General features: G+C 28.1%; 1 long non-coding RNA gene across 1 annotated transcript; it reads right to left on the reverse strand.

Annotated features, from left to right (window-relative positions):
* Window positions 1-1,244: 1,244 nt before the first annotated feature.
* On the reverse strand, window positions 1,245-5,766 carry LOC120092927. Its single transcript, XR_005486222.1, has 2 exons — window positions 5,519-5,766; window positions 1,245-4,925 (listed from the first exon to the last, which is right to left on the reverse strand). It is a non-coding gene; the product is annotated as an uncharacterized LOC120092927 (long non-coding RNA).
* Between the last annotated feature and the right edge of the window lie 7,723 nt (window positions 5,767-13,489).

Raw genomic sequence — 13,489 nt, forward strand, 5'->3', positions numbered from 1 at the left:
GATATTTGAATATGTTCGTGGAATTCTACTTGTATTAGGCGCTAGCATGTTGTGTGCTTTATTTGTGCTATATCTGGGACTAAATGTATCCACTAGTTAATTTAGTCTTAAGGTCTTCATTCCATCTTCTCTCTATTTTCGTTTATATGGAACACTAATTATGTGGTGTTCTATCTATTTTTCCATTATTTGCTTCTTCTTATGAATATATGGTAGAAATAGATCTTGCATTCATAACAAACCGTTAAGAAGGCAGTATAATGTAGCGATGTCAGATGCAATTGAGAAAGTGAATGATTCAAATATTGAGGTTTGATTCTTGAATTAAAAACTTCATTTGGTACTTGGATTATATGAATATCATTATCTTAAGAAATAATTGTGTAGGAAAGTTAATGCTTTGAACCTTTAATTATGTTCTCTTGAACTGTCAGATTATGATTACATTTAGAATAGGCAGAAATTTAGTTTGATTATTTAATATGATGTGAGATGATGTTGCTTCAAACTTCAATCCACATGGTGATTGTATTTTTTTGTGAGAGCATATGATGAAAATTTTATGTTTGTCTAAAATGAAGTTTGTCTTTATTGTTTGAATATTAACTTTCGAGGTGTGGGAAAGAGTTGTCTTCTTTTGCGTTTCTTGGATGGTTCCTTTTACTACAAGTTTCATCACAACCATTGGATAGGTGCTTGTTACACTACTATTTTTATGACTTCCTTGGATTCCAAACTTCCACCTTTTCTAAATACTTGTATGTTTTCTGGTTTAACAAAATTCAATAATTTTTTCTTCTAATACAACTTGTTTGTTTTCATTATCTCTTTATTGCCATTTGGTAATCATTCTAACTCCCTGTTTCCACGTTAGGATAGGAAATAACTTGAAAAGATTAGTCGATCAAGAATCCAAGACTCTTCTTCACATTGATTCCTCCAAACCTATTGTAAGTTATTTTAGCTTCATAAATTTTTTGCCAATGCCTTTATGCTCATCTTCAGAATATAACACAGAATTTTGTAGTCAAATTCTTAATTGGTGGTGGTTGTTGAGTATATAACACAAAATTTTATAGTTTTTATATCTTATGTGATATAAACTTTAAATTTTACTTTTTAGTATTTATAGATTGATAAAAGGAATTTGTAGATTAATATTTAAATTCATAATTGTTGGTTTACTACTTTATTGTTTAGGCTTTGCGACATGGTCATGATTGGTTTTTTTTTTTTTTTTTTTTTTTTTTTTTNTTTTTTTTTTTTTTTTTTTTTTTTTTTTTTTTTTTTTTTAATTCAGAATATGTTGCAAATCTCAAATATGATATAAATTATTATGTGGTTGAGAATATGACCCAACATATTCTAAGTCTGAAAATAAATTATGAGTTATTTATTTGAAATGTGGTAGTGCCTTTTGTGGTTCCATGAATATACCTTACTACGATTTTATGTTAATGTTAATTGTTAGTTAACTTATTCTTACCAAATTTAAAAGTATGTTGTCCTATGCATTTTCTTGGACTATTGTGGTTTAAAGTATGTTCTGTATCATATGATTTTTCAGGGTGAGTGGTCGAGAAAATTTTATTCACGATGTAAATGTGGTACGTTATTCAACTCTTACTCTCTCTTTATAATTCAGGACTGATATAGAGTGTTTGAATTAAGGTTTAAGATTGTTTTATAAGTTTTTAGTGCTCAAGTTTCACTTAGATCATTTCGAACTCTTTTTAAATGTTGAACCTAGTTTATAACTCTTGGAAATTCTTTGTTGTAGGTTGGGACTAACTCAAAGTGTTGAATTAAGGTTTAATATTGTGTTTTTTACTAGGTCATGCACGAACCTAGTGAAGTGGTGAAGCTACCAAGCAAGTGTTTGACGTTTGGTTAGTGACAAAACTTGCTACAAGGTAGTCAATCTTAGTAATACCTCATTGTATTTAGTTTCTTTTTAAAAAATTTACCAAGTTTGGTTATTAGTTTGTTTGTATTTGTCCCTTTGGGGACATTCGATGGTTTGTTGTATTTAGTTTCTTTGTAAAACCGTTGTCAACTTTATTCTTATATATGAAAGTTCTTATTTATGTTTGTATCGATTTTGTGTTAAAATAAGATTAGTTGATTATAGAATCATGTGTACAATGACAAGATTCAAAGAAATAATAAACTATGAAGACCTGTATATTATTGATAATATAGAAGTGTCATAAATATGAAATTATGTGACAATAAAAATGTGCCGTCATTGAACATTTGTTGACATAAAATAATTGTTATTGTTTAAAATATTCTTGACAATAAAGTGTCATGGTTCATATATTCTTGACAATAAAATGTCATGGTTCATATATTCTTGACAAGAAAAAAAAATGTCACTAATTATTATTTTTTGACATTTTATAATTATTGTCAATGTCCATAACGCTACATAAAATACTCAATTTTTAGTCAATTGATGACAATAATAATCGGTCATAATATATTTGACAATGATAGTTTATAATTGTCAATATTTTTTCATTGTTGACGCTTATTTATTGTCATGAGAAGACCAATTATGACATTTTAAAAAAAACTATGGTTGATATGCATATCTTTATAGATGACACAATGACTGAAAATAATTGTCACAAATTTTAAATCTACCAATTTTTAAATATCATGAAATCTCAGTTTTATTGTAACGTGATCACACACGTTTAACGAACAATTGGTAAGTACGTGCGTGTTTAGTCAAACAAACCACATAGTTAGATGTAGATGGAGGATTATTAAGAAACAAGTTGGTGTTTAATTAGCACGCTGATGGGATGTATTCTTAATCTGTGCTAACTTTAAGAAACACCAATCCAACGATGGTGAAAGCAATTAAGACTTGTAGATATTGTCTTCTAATTCAATATTTGAATATTTAGTAATGTAATTTAATTTGTTGTAATTTTTGTTTTATTGCTTACCTTGCTTATTTTTACATAGCTAATTGTACATTGGGCATAACATGAGGATATGACTTTCTAATAAATGAGTTTTTTTTTTATATACAATAAGATGGGAGGATTCAAGTCCATCGCTAAATAACACATCTATATATCAGTTGAGTTATGTTCACTTTGACCCTTAAAGAATTAATTAAATATATGTTAATTAGTTTGAAAGGTCATAAATATCACTATTATTGTAGGAAAAAGAAAATCAATCACTTTTATGCAATGATAAAAATCTCATTGAAAAAAGGTTTTTGTACTCAATATGAAAAGTTGGTAAATCGATTTTAAGCCCCATCTACAACAAATCTAACTACAAGGATTTAGTTTTTTCCTCATATTTTGATGGAAAAGAAATGAGAAAAAGGAAGATTAGAGGTATACATTAAGAACTAGCTAGAAATGTTCACAGTTGGATTTGATAATTGGTTGGGGCCAAACTAAAACTAAATTGAAAATTAAAATGTAAATTAAACCAAAGTGAACTTCATATGTTCAATCATAATTACATTGAACCGAACTATATTTCAGTTTTGTTCATAATTAGATTCTTTGATTTCAACGGATATGCACACACCAATTGTTGGAATACAGAAACACGCAGCGGAAGAAAACATGATCATTAAGTGTTCTAATTCCTTAATTTTGACATCAGAATTAGCATGTTCATAGGGTAATTAGATGGTTTCAAGAATCACATACCTTTGAAGAATTTCCCTCCGATCCAAGCTGCTCCTCACGAATTCTCAACTCCAAATCTTCAGCGAACCACCAAGAGATCTTCTATACTATTCTCAGCCTTGAATTTGAGTGGTGGAACTCAAGATTGAAGTGAATTTGTGAAGGGAATAGAATGGGTTTCAGGTGAAGAACATTTTCTTTGCTGAAAACTGATTATTCAGCAACTTTCTCATCTTCATCAACAATTTTTTAGAGTTTTATGTATCATCTTCATGCAAGCATTGAGGCATTGGTCAATGCCACTTCAATTTTCACTTGCAAGTTGTGACCAGGTGTTGAATTAAGAATTAATCCACCAAATTGTGGATAATTTCACAAACTCAATTAAATTCTATTTTCGACTTCTAATTTTAATTAATTCCAAAATTAACTAAAATCTAATTTAATTAATTCTAAATTAATTAAATTCAAAAATCTAAATTCTCAAATTGAATTAAATTGATATTAAATTATTATTTAATTAATTAAACGCACTCCCACACTCCCACACATACACATCATACATATACACTCACATACATATGTGGTATTTATGTGCTATGGTTTGGGATTGGGATTTAATTTTTGAGCTCCAAATCAAATCAAATCACATTTTATTTTATTTTCTTAATATTTCAAATTGAATTAACCGTAGAAACAAAAATTTTTTAGAGTTGGTTCGGTTTGATTTTTCCATTTTTTTTTTTTTTTGGTTTTTATGCACATCCTTATTAAGATCGTAGTAATAAGGTTGGTAAGAACAAGGCGTCTTTGGTGCAAGCTTCCTTTGATGTCTTTTGAAGTTGGCCTTGAAATGCACAAAACCTTCCTCATGGAGAGTACTAGGATAGGGCTTCATATCATGGAAAAAGAAATTAAATAACTATGTAATAAATCAAAAGTTGATTCCCTCCTACTTAAATAAATAGTAAAATGTTTGTACTAAGGTAGAAGTAAGAATTATTAATTGTGTTTGTTACAAATTAAAACGGTTAATTAATTAAATGGGACTCTTGAGACAAAAAAAAAAAAAAAGTGAAAGATGATATAATATAATATTAAATAAATATTTTAAACATTAAAACGGAGGTGGATTACTCATAAATATTGATCACTGATGTATTGCTTTTGGAGTCGAAGCGTGATGAGAGCACTATAGATATGTAAATCTAGTTGAGATGTCTGGATGCGTTTGCTGATTCCTATACCCCTAGTATCCTGTTCAAAATATATATATTTATCTAAGGAGGTGAATCAAATTTGGCTGAAGATCGCTAAATATTATTTTATATTAAAAAATCTTCTTATGCTTAAAAGAGAGGGTTGCCAATAAATATAGAGAGATATACCAAGGATATAAATTAAACATAAAATTTAATCTCCTCCCTTTAAAAAATGTTTGCCATGATTCAAAATATTAAAAGTTTTTAGTCATTTTTCATTTTAACTTTTTTTTTTAGCCATCTATTAAAATTTTCCCCAAAAAGATTTAAAATCTAATTAAAAAATAGTAGATCTTAAGAGGTATTATTTTGATGGGTAGGATGAGGATCTAATATTGAAAAGATAAAAGGATCTCACAAGTCACACTAATAATAAAATACATAGATTACTCTTCTCAACTTTATTAATTAATTTTTAAATAGAACTTCATGTTTATCAAATTAAACAGGATATCACATGAATTGATTTGTTTCTTGTTCTTAAGAACAATTACATCCCTTATTGCATTTAAATTTATGTTTAAAATGGATATATAAGTGTACAATACAATTTTTTTTCCCATGTAAATAGAGGATAGAACTTCATACACATAAATTGGAGTCCATAGCCATGATTGAATTGTAGGGTAAGATTGCTTGCATGGAGGTGGGTGAATATTAAAAATTATTTAAGAGAATTATAGAAACAAACATGAATAAGATGCACAACTCCAACTACCTATTGGAGTCTTGTTACTTGTACTAGCATTGAGAAAGAACAAAATGAACTCAATCCCTAAGAAAAAAGCCCTCCCTCCATGCACTTATAAAATATTAAGGCATGTGAAAATATAATTTATTGTTTTATTTTTACTAGAGTTATGGGCTTATATACCAAAAAAGAACAAGGACCACATATCTAATCCTAATCCTATCAACATATGACATACACTACAAGCCAAAGACAAATGGAAGAGAATTTGTATACATAACCAAAATTTTGTATGGGAAAGACTCATCCTCTAATCTATGGCAAATCAACCATGGAATAGAAATTACACATCCAACTTTACAAGATTCTACTTCCACCTAATTAAGATGCCATGCAACTAGGCCAACTTAGGGATATATACTATACTCATGTCTTTGTCGGTGTAAGATTAAATTACAAATTTAATTCCTATAATTTGAAAAAATTAGTTAGAATTTAGTATCTGTAGTTTATAATTAGAATTTGGTTCAGATATTTTTTTATAATTAGAATTTGATCTATATGCTTTATGATTAGAATTTAGTTTCTATGGTTTGATAAAATTGTATTTGTAAATATTCCCTACGGTACGCACTATTTATGAAGATTAATTTGATCAAACTATAGGAACTCTTTATGAGGTTTTATCCAATTATAAAGATTAAATTCGAATTTTCTCTAAACTATAAAGACTAAATTTATAATTTGACCTAATTTTAACGTCATCCTTATCCCATTTTTCATTTTTTAGGAGCCAAGGGTATTGGGGATTTTCTTCTTTGTAATAATAATAAGAATAAAAATAAATATCCATTTTTGTGTGTGTGTGTATAAAATGGTGTAATACAATCGCAATATTTATTTGTGTTTCAAAATTGTAAGAATTATATAGTATTCTAGAATGATATTCAAAACATACATAATTAAAGATCTCAAAGATATATAGAAGGATTAAATATAAACTTAATCCACATAGATGACTAATTTTTTTAGAAGGCATAGATAACTAGATTTAGTCAAAGATAAATATGGATATATTTTAATATCGTAAAAGGTTCATACAAATTAAAATAACTTTTGAATAGTTGGGTGGGAATCATATTCTCTACACTAGCTAGATATATTGTCACTCTCAAAATCACTCCAAAAATATTTTTAATCATTTAAAATCAATTTTAATAATATAAAATTTGTACTAATAGAAAGATAAAAAGATCTATTAATAGTTAGGTTTCTGTATTGACCAGACTTAAACAGGATAAAAAATTCTTATTATACACGGAGATGTGTCATTTTACAATAAGCCTAGGGGCTCAAGCCCCTTTCCCCATTTCAATAGGTTTTATATTAGTATCAAACAAAGTCATTTTAGTTATCACGATGGCTATTTGTCACAGTGATAGAATTGACATAGACAGTAGTTTTCAATTCTTTTAAGTTTTTCTTTAACCAAATTTTTATATCCTTAGGATTCCTCTCATTCGAATGAGGTCTTAGTTCACTCATGTGTCCCTTTGGAGGTTGTACCAATTAAAACTTTAAACTTATGTTTTATAAATTTAACCCCCGAACTTTTATAAATGTATCAATTTACACCTTCTAGATTTCATTCAAAATATCGTCTAATTGTTTCATTAAACTCCTAAGTTGCTCTAAGTGAACCAATTTAAGATTATTTATTAAGATTTACATTTGAAAATCGTCATGATGGATCAATTCATAGACAATTTTCAAAGGTAATACATCCTAACTAAAAGTCCAACTTGGTTCATACATATGAAAGTTTAAGAGTTTAGTTGATAATATTATAAGTCTCACGCAATATTTTTATACACCTTATTGACGTGGATAATGACTCTATTACCCCCCATTATGAATATTCCCCATCCCCAAGACACACTTACCTCTACAATAACAACTAAAGTTGATTATTGTTCTATCATCTTCACCCTCCTTTATAGTTATTGTCAATATATATGTGGATAAATGAGACATTTACTTGAATTTCTTTATCTAACCAACCCAAAGTTTTGAAGTAATCAATTCCAACAAAAAAAAAAAAAAGCTATTTCTTTTGTTTGTATTCTAAATGGATTATTGAGTGGGTTTGCTCAGCCAAATGTCTTTCATCTAACATCAACTCCATTTTTTTCATAGCAATTTTGCATCCATTCCAATTTCAATTTTGACCAATTTGTGGTTTAGACACAATAAATAACAAAGTCTAAACCGAATTTGCAATGAATGGCTTTTTTTTTTTATTGAATTTTAATATATCCCTTTTTTTTTTTACCTAAATATAAATTGTAGTCAAATTTTATTAAAGTACTCCATCAACAAGGAGTATATTATTAAAAAATCACTATCATTTTATTTATTTAAAGATCATATATATATATATATATAATTTTTTTTTTATCTAAATCTTCCTCTCACTTAGAAAAATAAATAAATAAACTTGAGATAATTAATTTGAAGCCCACTAAATTATTAGAATGCATGCACCAAATGGGCAAACAACGTTGGAGAAGCAGTCTAAATCAGTCTCCTATTTAGAACTTTTAGCTTATGTTGTGATCTCCAAACAATTGGCCACCAATAAAAATTAGGGTTTTTTTTTTCCCAATATTTTCTATCTTCTTTGATATGGGATATAGGGGACTTTTGCTAGTCTTATTATTATTTCTTTTCCCCTCTTTTTCCTCTTCTATAATTGTTTACTTCTTCTCAAGATTCTTCCCAAGAAGGCAGTGTACAATAGCAAAAGACAATTTCATTCCTTCACTCCTTCCTTAGTTTTAGTACCTTTCTTTATATGTTTAGGCTAAAACTTATATAGAATGTGTTTGAGGTATATATATCTTTTTCTTTTTAGTTATCATAAATCTTAACGAGTATTTGATAAGTTCTTGAACTTTTAATTTTGTGTTTAATAGGTTTTGAATTTTAAAAATGACAAATAGATCGTCCTTGTACTTTCAATGTTGTGTCTAATAGCTAGGTTAAAAGTTGAATATGTCAAAGATCTATTAGACACAAAATTGAAAGTTGAAGGACTTATTAATTAAATGTAAAATTAAAAGTTTATTTATTTCACACACTTTTTATAAGTTTAGAAATTTATTAGACTCAAAATTGAAAAATTAAAGTATGATCATTTGGTGATCATTTGATTTTTAGTTTTTAAAAATTGAGTCCATTCACATCTCTTCCACCTTTAAATTTCTTGTTTTGTTATCTACTTTTTACCAAAAATTTCAAGAATTAAGCCAAGTTTTGAAAACTGAAAAAATAATTTTTTAAAAAAAACTTGTTTCTGATTTTGAAATTTAACTAAGAATTCAACTCTTTTGCTTAAGAAAGATGAAAAGTATGGTAAAAATTTGGAGGAAATATATTTAACTTTCAAAAATCAAATGGTTACCGAACAAAGCTTTAGGTTTTAAAAAAAATTATTTTTGTTTTTGAAATTTCCATAAGAATTCAACTCTTTAGCTTAAAAAATATGCAAAGTATGGTAAGAAACGGGTAAGATAATAGACTTAATTTTAAAAAATAATTCAATAGTTACTAAATGGGGCTAACTCATTTACTAAAAAAATTAAAGTTTAGAAATTAATTTTGTAATTTATCCTTTTTCATTTGGGTTATTTTCAAATATAGGAAAATGAATCAAAATATTTATAAATATAGCAAAATTTCGCTGTCTATATGTTAGACCGCGATAAATCGTGATAGACTACTATTTGTGTCTATCAATATCTGGATAGATATAGATAGTTGTCTATTATGATCTATCACGATCTATTGCAGATAGAATGTTATATTTTATTATTATTTATAAATAATTTAAGTCATTTTATCCTTTAAAATAATTTTCCTCTCATCATTCATATGATCATGGGTATAATATAATAAAATATAATATGATTTCAATTTTCTAATATTTTTAGGGAGCATATGATAACCATTTTTGAAATGAATGAATGGGGAAAATGTGAATGGAGAGAGAGGGTGTTTTCAAGTTCCAATAACAACTTTTTTTTCTTTTCTTAATGGAATAATGAGGGCAACTTTTGAAGGGAGAGAGAGGTGTATGATTTGATGATATTTTTTCTTTTATGAGTGGAAGAATGTAACATCAAAGTGTGAAAGTAGTTATATTCTACTTTATTTTTTGGGTTTGTGGGGGACTTTTGATGCATTGCATCTTTCTTTTTAATTATTTCTCCCACTTATGAACCAATCATTTGAGTCATCATAGCCTTCTTTTCAAAGCTGCAAAATATTATTCTCATGTCTTACTTTAACTCAACCTTTACTTTTTCAGAAAACAATAATATAATCATAAACTCCTGAGAATTTAATGATCCTTATCTCAACTGTTCACAAATTTGAATAAATTCAAGCTTCAAAGTTATTGAAACTTAATTAATGATAGAAGCAACATTTGAAATGTTGACGTCGATGATAGAATATCGAGATCCTTTATGAGAATATCGATAGAAATATCGATATTGAGAGAAAATTTTTAGAAAAATTACGAAGTTGACGTAAATTAATGAAAATTGTTATAATTAGTTAATGAAACTTTTATTATGGCTTAATTAGACTATAATTGATTATTTTTAATCACAATTTCTATAAAGTAAGACAACATTTAGATTTTTATTGTAGATGTCTGTGTAAATATCGATGCGAGAGTAGAAATTTAAAAAAGAAATTGATAAAGTAATTACAAAATAATATAAAGTTCAGGAATATTTTGAGGTGAAATGATGTGAAATTATGAAAATTTTAGATTGTTAAAAGAAAGACTCATATCCATTTAATTTTGAGGTGAGATGATGTGACAATTTAATGAAAAAAGTTTGAATGAGATTAAAAATAAATATATATTATTTTTTGTGGTTTTTTTCAAATTCAATTTCTTTATAAATAAAAGTTTAGGGCAAAAAATAAAGCTAAAAATTGAGAAAAGTTGGAAATTAGAAAAAGTAACACATAAAAAAGGTTTAATCTTTTGTCGAAAATGACATTGGCGTGTGAAACTATAGAATTATATGTAATCGGACCATAAAATTGAAAAACTTGAACTGAGTTAATGTAGTTAATTTTTTTTAAAAAAAAAACAAAATTTTCTCGAAATGTCAACATCTCTTGAAATCTCGAAATTTCACCGAAATTAGGGAATTAAAATATTCTTGAAATACTCTCAAAATTTCAAAATTTCGAGAAATCTCAAAATTTCATCAAAATTAGAGAGAATGAAGTTTCTCTCAATCAAAATTTTGAGGCCATCAAAATCTCGAAATTCCAATTGAAATTTCGAGATTTTGATGGACATTTTAAATCGTGGATATAGGAGCCTAAAAATTATATTAAAAGACTAAGGGTGTGAAAAATATATTTTTGATCTGCAAGTTTGAGTTTACTAAGTAATAAAAAAAATGATGGCATGGACTTGATAATTATTTCTTTTTAAACTTTAGGAGGTGTTTGGCTCCACCAACTTGAGTTGGTAAAAATTATCAACTCAATGTTTGGCTCACCAAATTTTAAATGTTGATGGAATTGAGTTAAACCGATCATCCTAACTTATTTCAACTCAAATCTAACTCTTTCTCCCTCCAATATTTTCAATGGCCCCACCTGTCGGCTGCCGTTGTCACGTTCTGATGATCTACTTTGGCGACCAACTCTGAAGACCACCTTCGCGTGGCTTACTTCGGGCTCCAGCAACCACCTCTAACAACAAATCTGGCGAAGATCACCTCCAATGATCGATTCTAGTAATAACCACATTTGATGACTAATACCGACATTCACCTTAAGCGACTGATTCCTGCAAAGACCACCTCTAATGATCAACTTTGGCGACGACCACCTCTAGTAACCAACTCTAATAATCATCTTGGGCGACCAACTCCAACCACCAACTTCGTCATTTATCTCCAATAATTGACTCTAATGACTAATTTAACCGATCATATGTTATAAGAAAAAAAATAAAAACAATCGACTGTTGAAAGTATTTTTTGCATACAAAATCAAAATTACTAGTTTATAGAGTTTAATAGTCGTCTTTTATAGTAATTGTACATTGGGGGATCATCTAAGGATGATCGAGTTATTCTTATAGACCTATTTGTCACAAACATCCAAAAAATTGACTGCTTCTTAATAGCCCCATCACAGTCTAGGAAGATGTATTGTTTTCGTCTACTTGGTAGGGATGACTAGTTTGACTATCTAACTTAACAATATATATATATTGATGAAAAAATCCAGCCAAGTGGATTCACCTGACTGTCACGTGTTACCAATGATAAATTTATAATTTGGAGAAGAGGTTACCTACAAAACAATTAAAAAATAACACACTGGTGTGGTGCTTGCCATAAACATTCCAATGCTCAAGTCAGATTTCAGCACAAAGGTTAGAGCAAGTAGTTTTTAGAGAGGAGGAGCTTACCTTTTGTTGTGCTGTTGTACTCTATTTATAATGAAGTTCAATGGTCTTCCTTATCCCTTTAGGATTAGGATTCTATTTTCTTCTCCCATTTGGAAAATTGGATATTCAAAGGTTGGATTGGGCCACTAAGGATATTCTAAATTGAAGGGCCAATCTGGATTGGCCTCTCTCAAAGGGTTTAATGTCCTGATTGGGCCACTAAGGATATTCTAAATTGAAAGGCCAATCTGGATTGGCATCTCTCAAAGGGTTTAATGTTGTTGGCCTTGGCCATCGAAGCCGAGCCAGGCTCACTTCCAAGTGGGTCTATTTGGCCCAATTGCCCTTCCCTCTTATTTGTAGGACCTCTCTCGGGCCTGCTTCCCTGTCAGTCTCAGGTTCGTTTTCTAGACTAGGTAACTCTCTTGGCTTTTCTTTTACTTTGATTTTTTTACTGGTAAAACATTACTTATAACAATATATATATATATATATATATATTGTGATAATCTAAATAGACACTTGATGACAACTTTATTTTTTGTGCATGTTCTACTCATGCATTCCACGATTATTAAAGTATGTTATAGGGTTATTGATCATATAATTAATAGTATGTTGTCTACGTTAAGTGCAATAATTACTTGTAGAAATTTTTAAAATATATTTTTATTCATTGAATACACATCTCAAATATATTTTTATCTCTAAAGTATGTTTATAGTTGAATGGTGGAACAAAAAGTTAGTAAAGAAAAAAAACAAGCAAACACAAACACAAACCAACAAATAATAATAATAATAACAATAATGACAAAAAAAAAGCCCATAATAATACATATTTTTAAGGTTTCAAAAAACTGCATCAGATATTCATAATTCAAGTCAACCCAACTCTACATTTTAAAGACAAATTTTCTAAACCAACTTAACTAACTCTGCACTCCAAATGTAGACTATTAATTACCAACATAGACAATTATCATCCAGACAACTCAACTGAACTCAATTGTGCATGTCAAATATACTCTACGCGTTAAAACATTAAGTTTAAAAACTGAAGTACCTACAAATATTGGTACAAATATAAATCTCAAATGCTAAAATTGTATTTTTCTCACAAGAAAAAAAAAATCTTTTAGATCAACAATATGTAGGATTAAAATTCCAACTTTACTAATCTTTTAGTTGACAATATATGTCTAAAACAAGTTGGGCTACAAAATACCTAAATTAATTTTATGTAAATTGGTTTATATATATATATATTACAAAAACTTAATTCCATTTTTATTTTTTCTCACATACATATGTGTTTATGTTTATATACAAATATTTTTTTTAAAATTTGGTTATCAACACTATTTTCATATATA

The sequence above is a fragment of the Benincasa hispida genome, chromosome 12 (genome assembly GCF_009727055.1).
Source record: "Benincasa hispida cultivar B227 chromosome 12, ASM972705v1, whole genome shotgun sequence".
Classification (NCBI taxonomy): domain Eukaryota; kingdom Viridiplantae; phylum Streptophyta; class Magnoliopsida; order Cucurbitales; family Cucurbitaceae; genus Benincasa; species Benincasa hispida.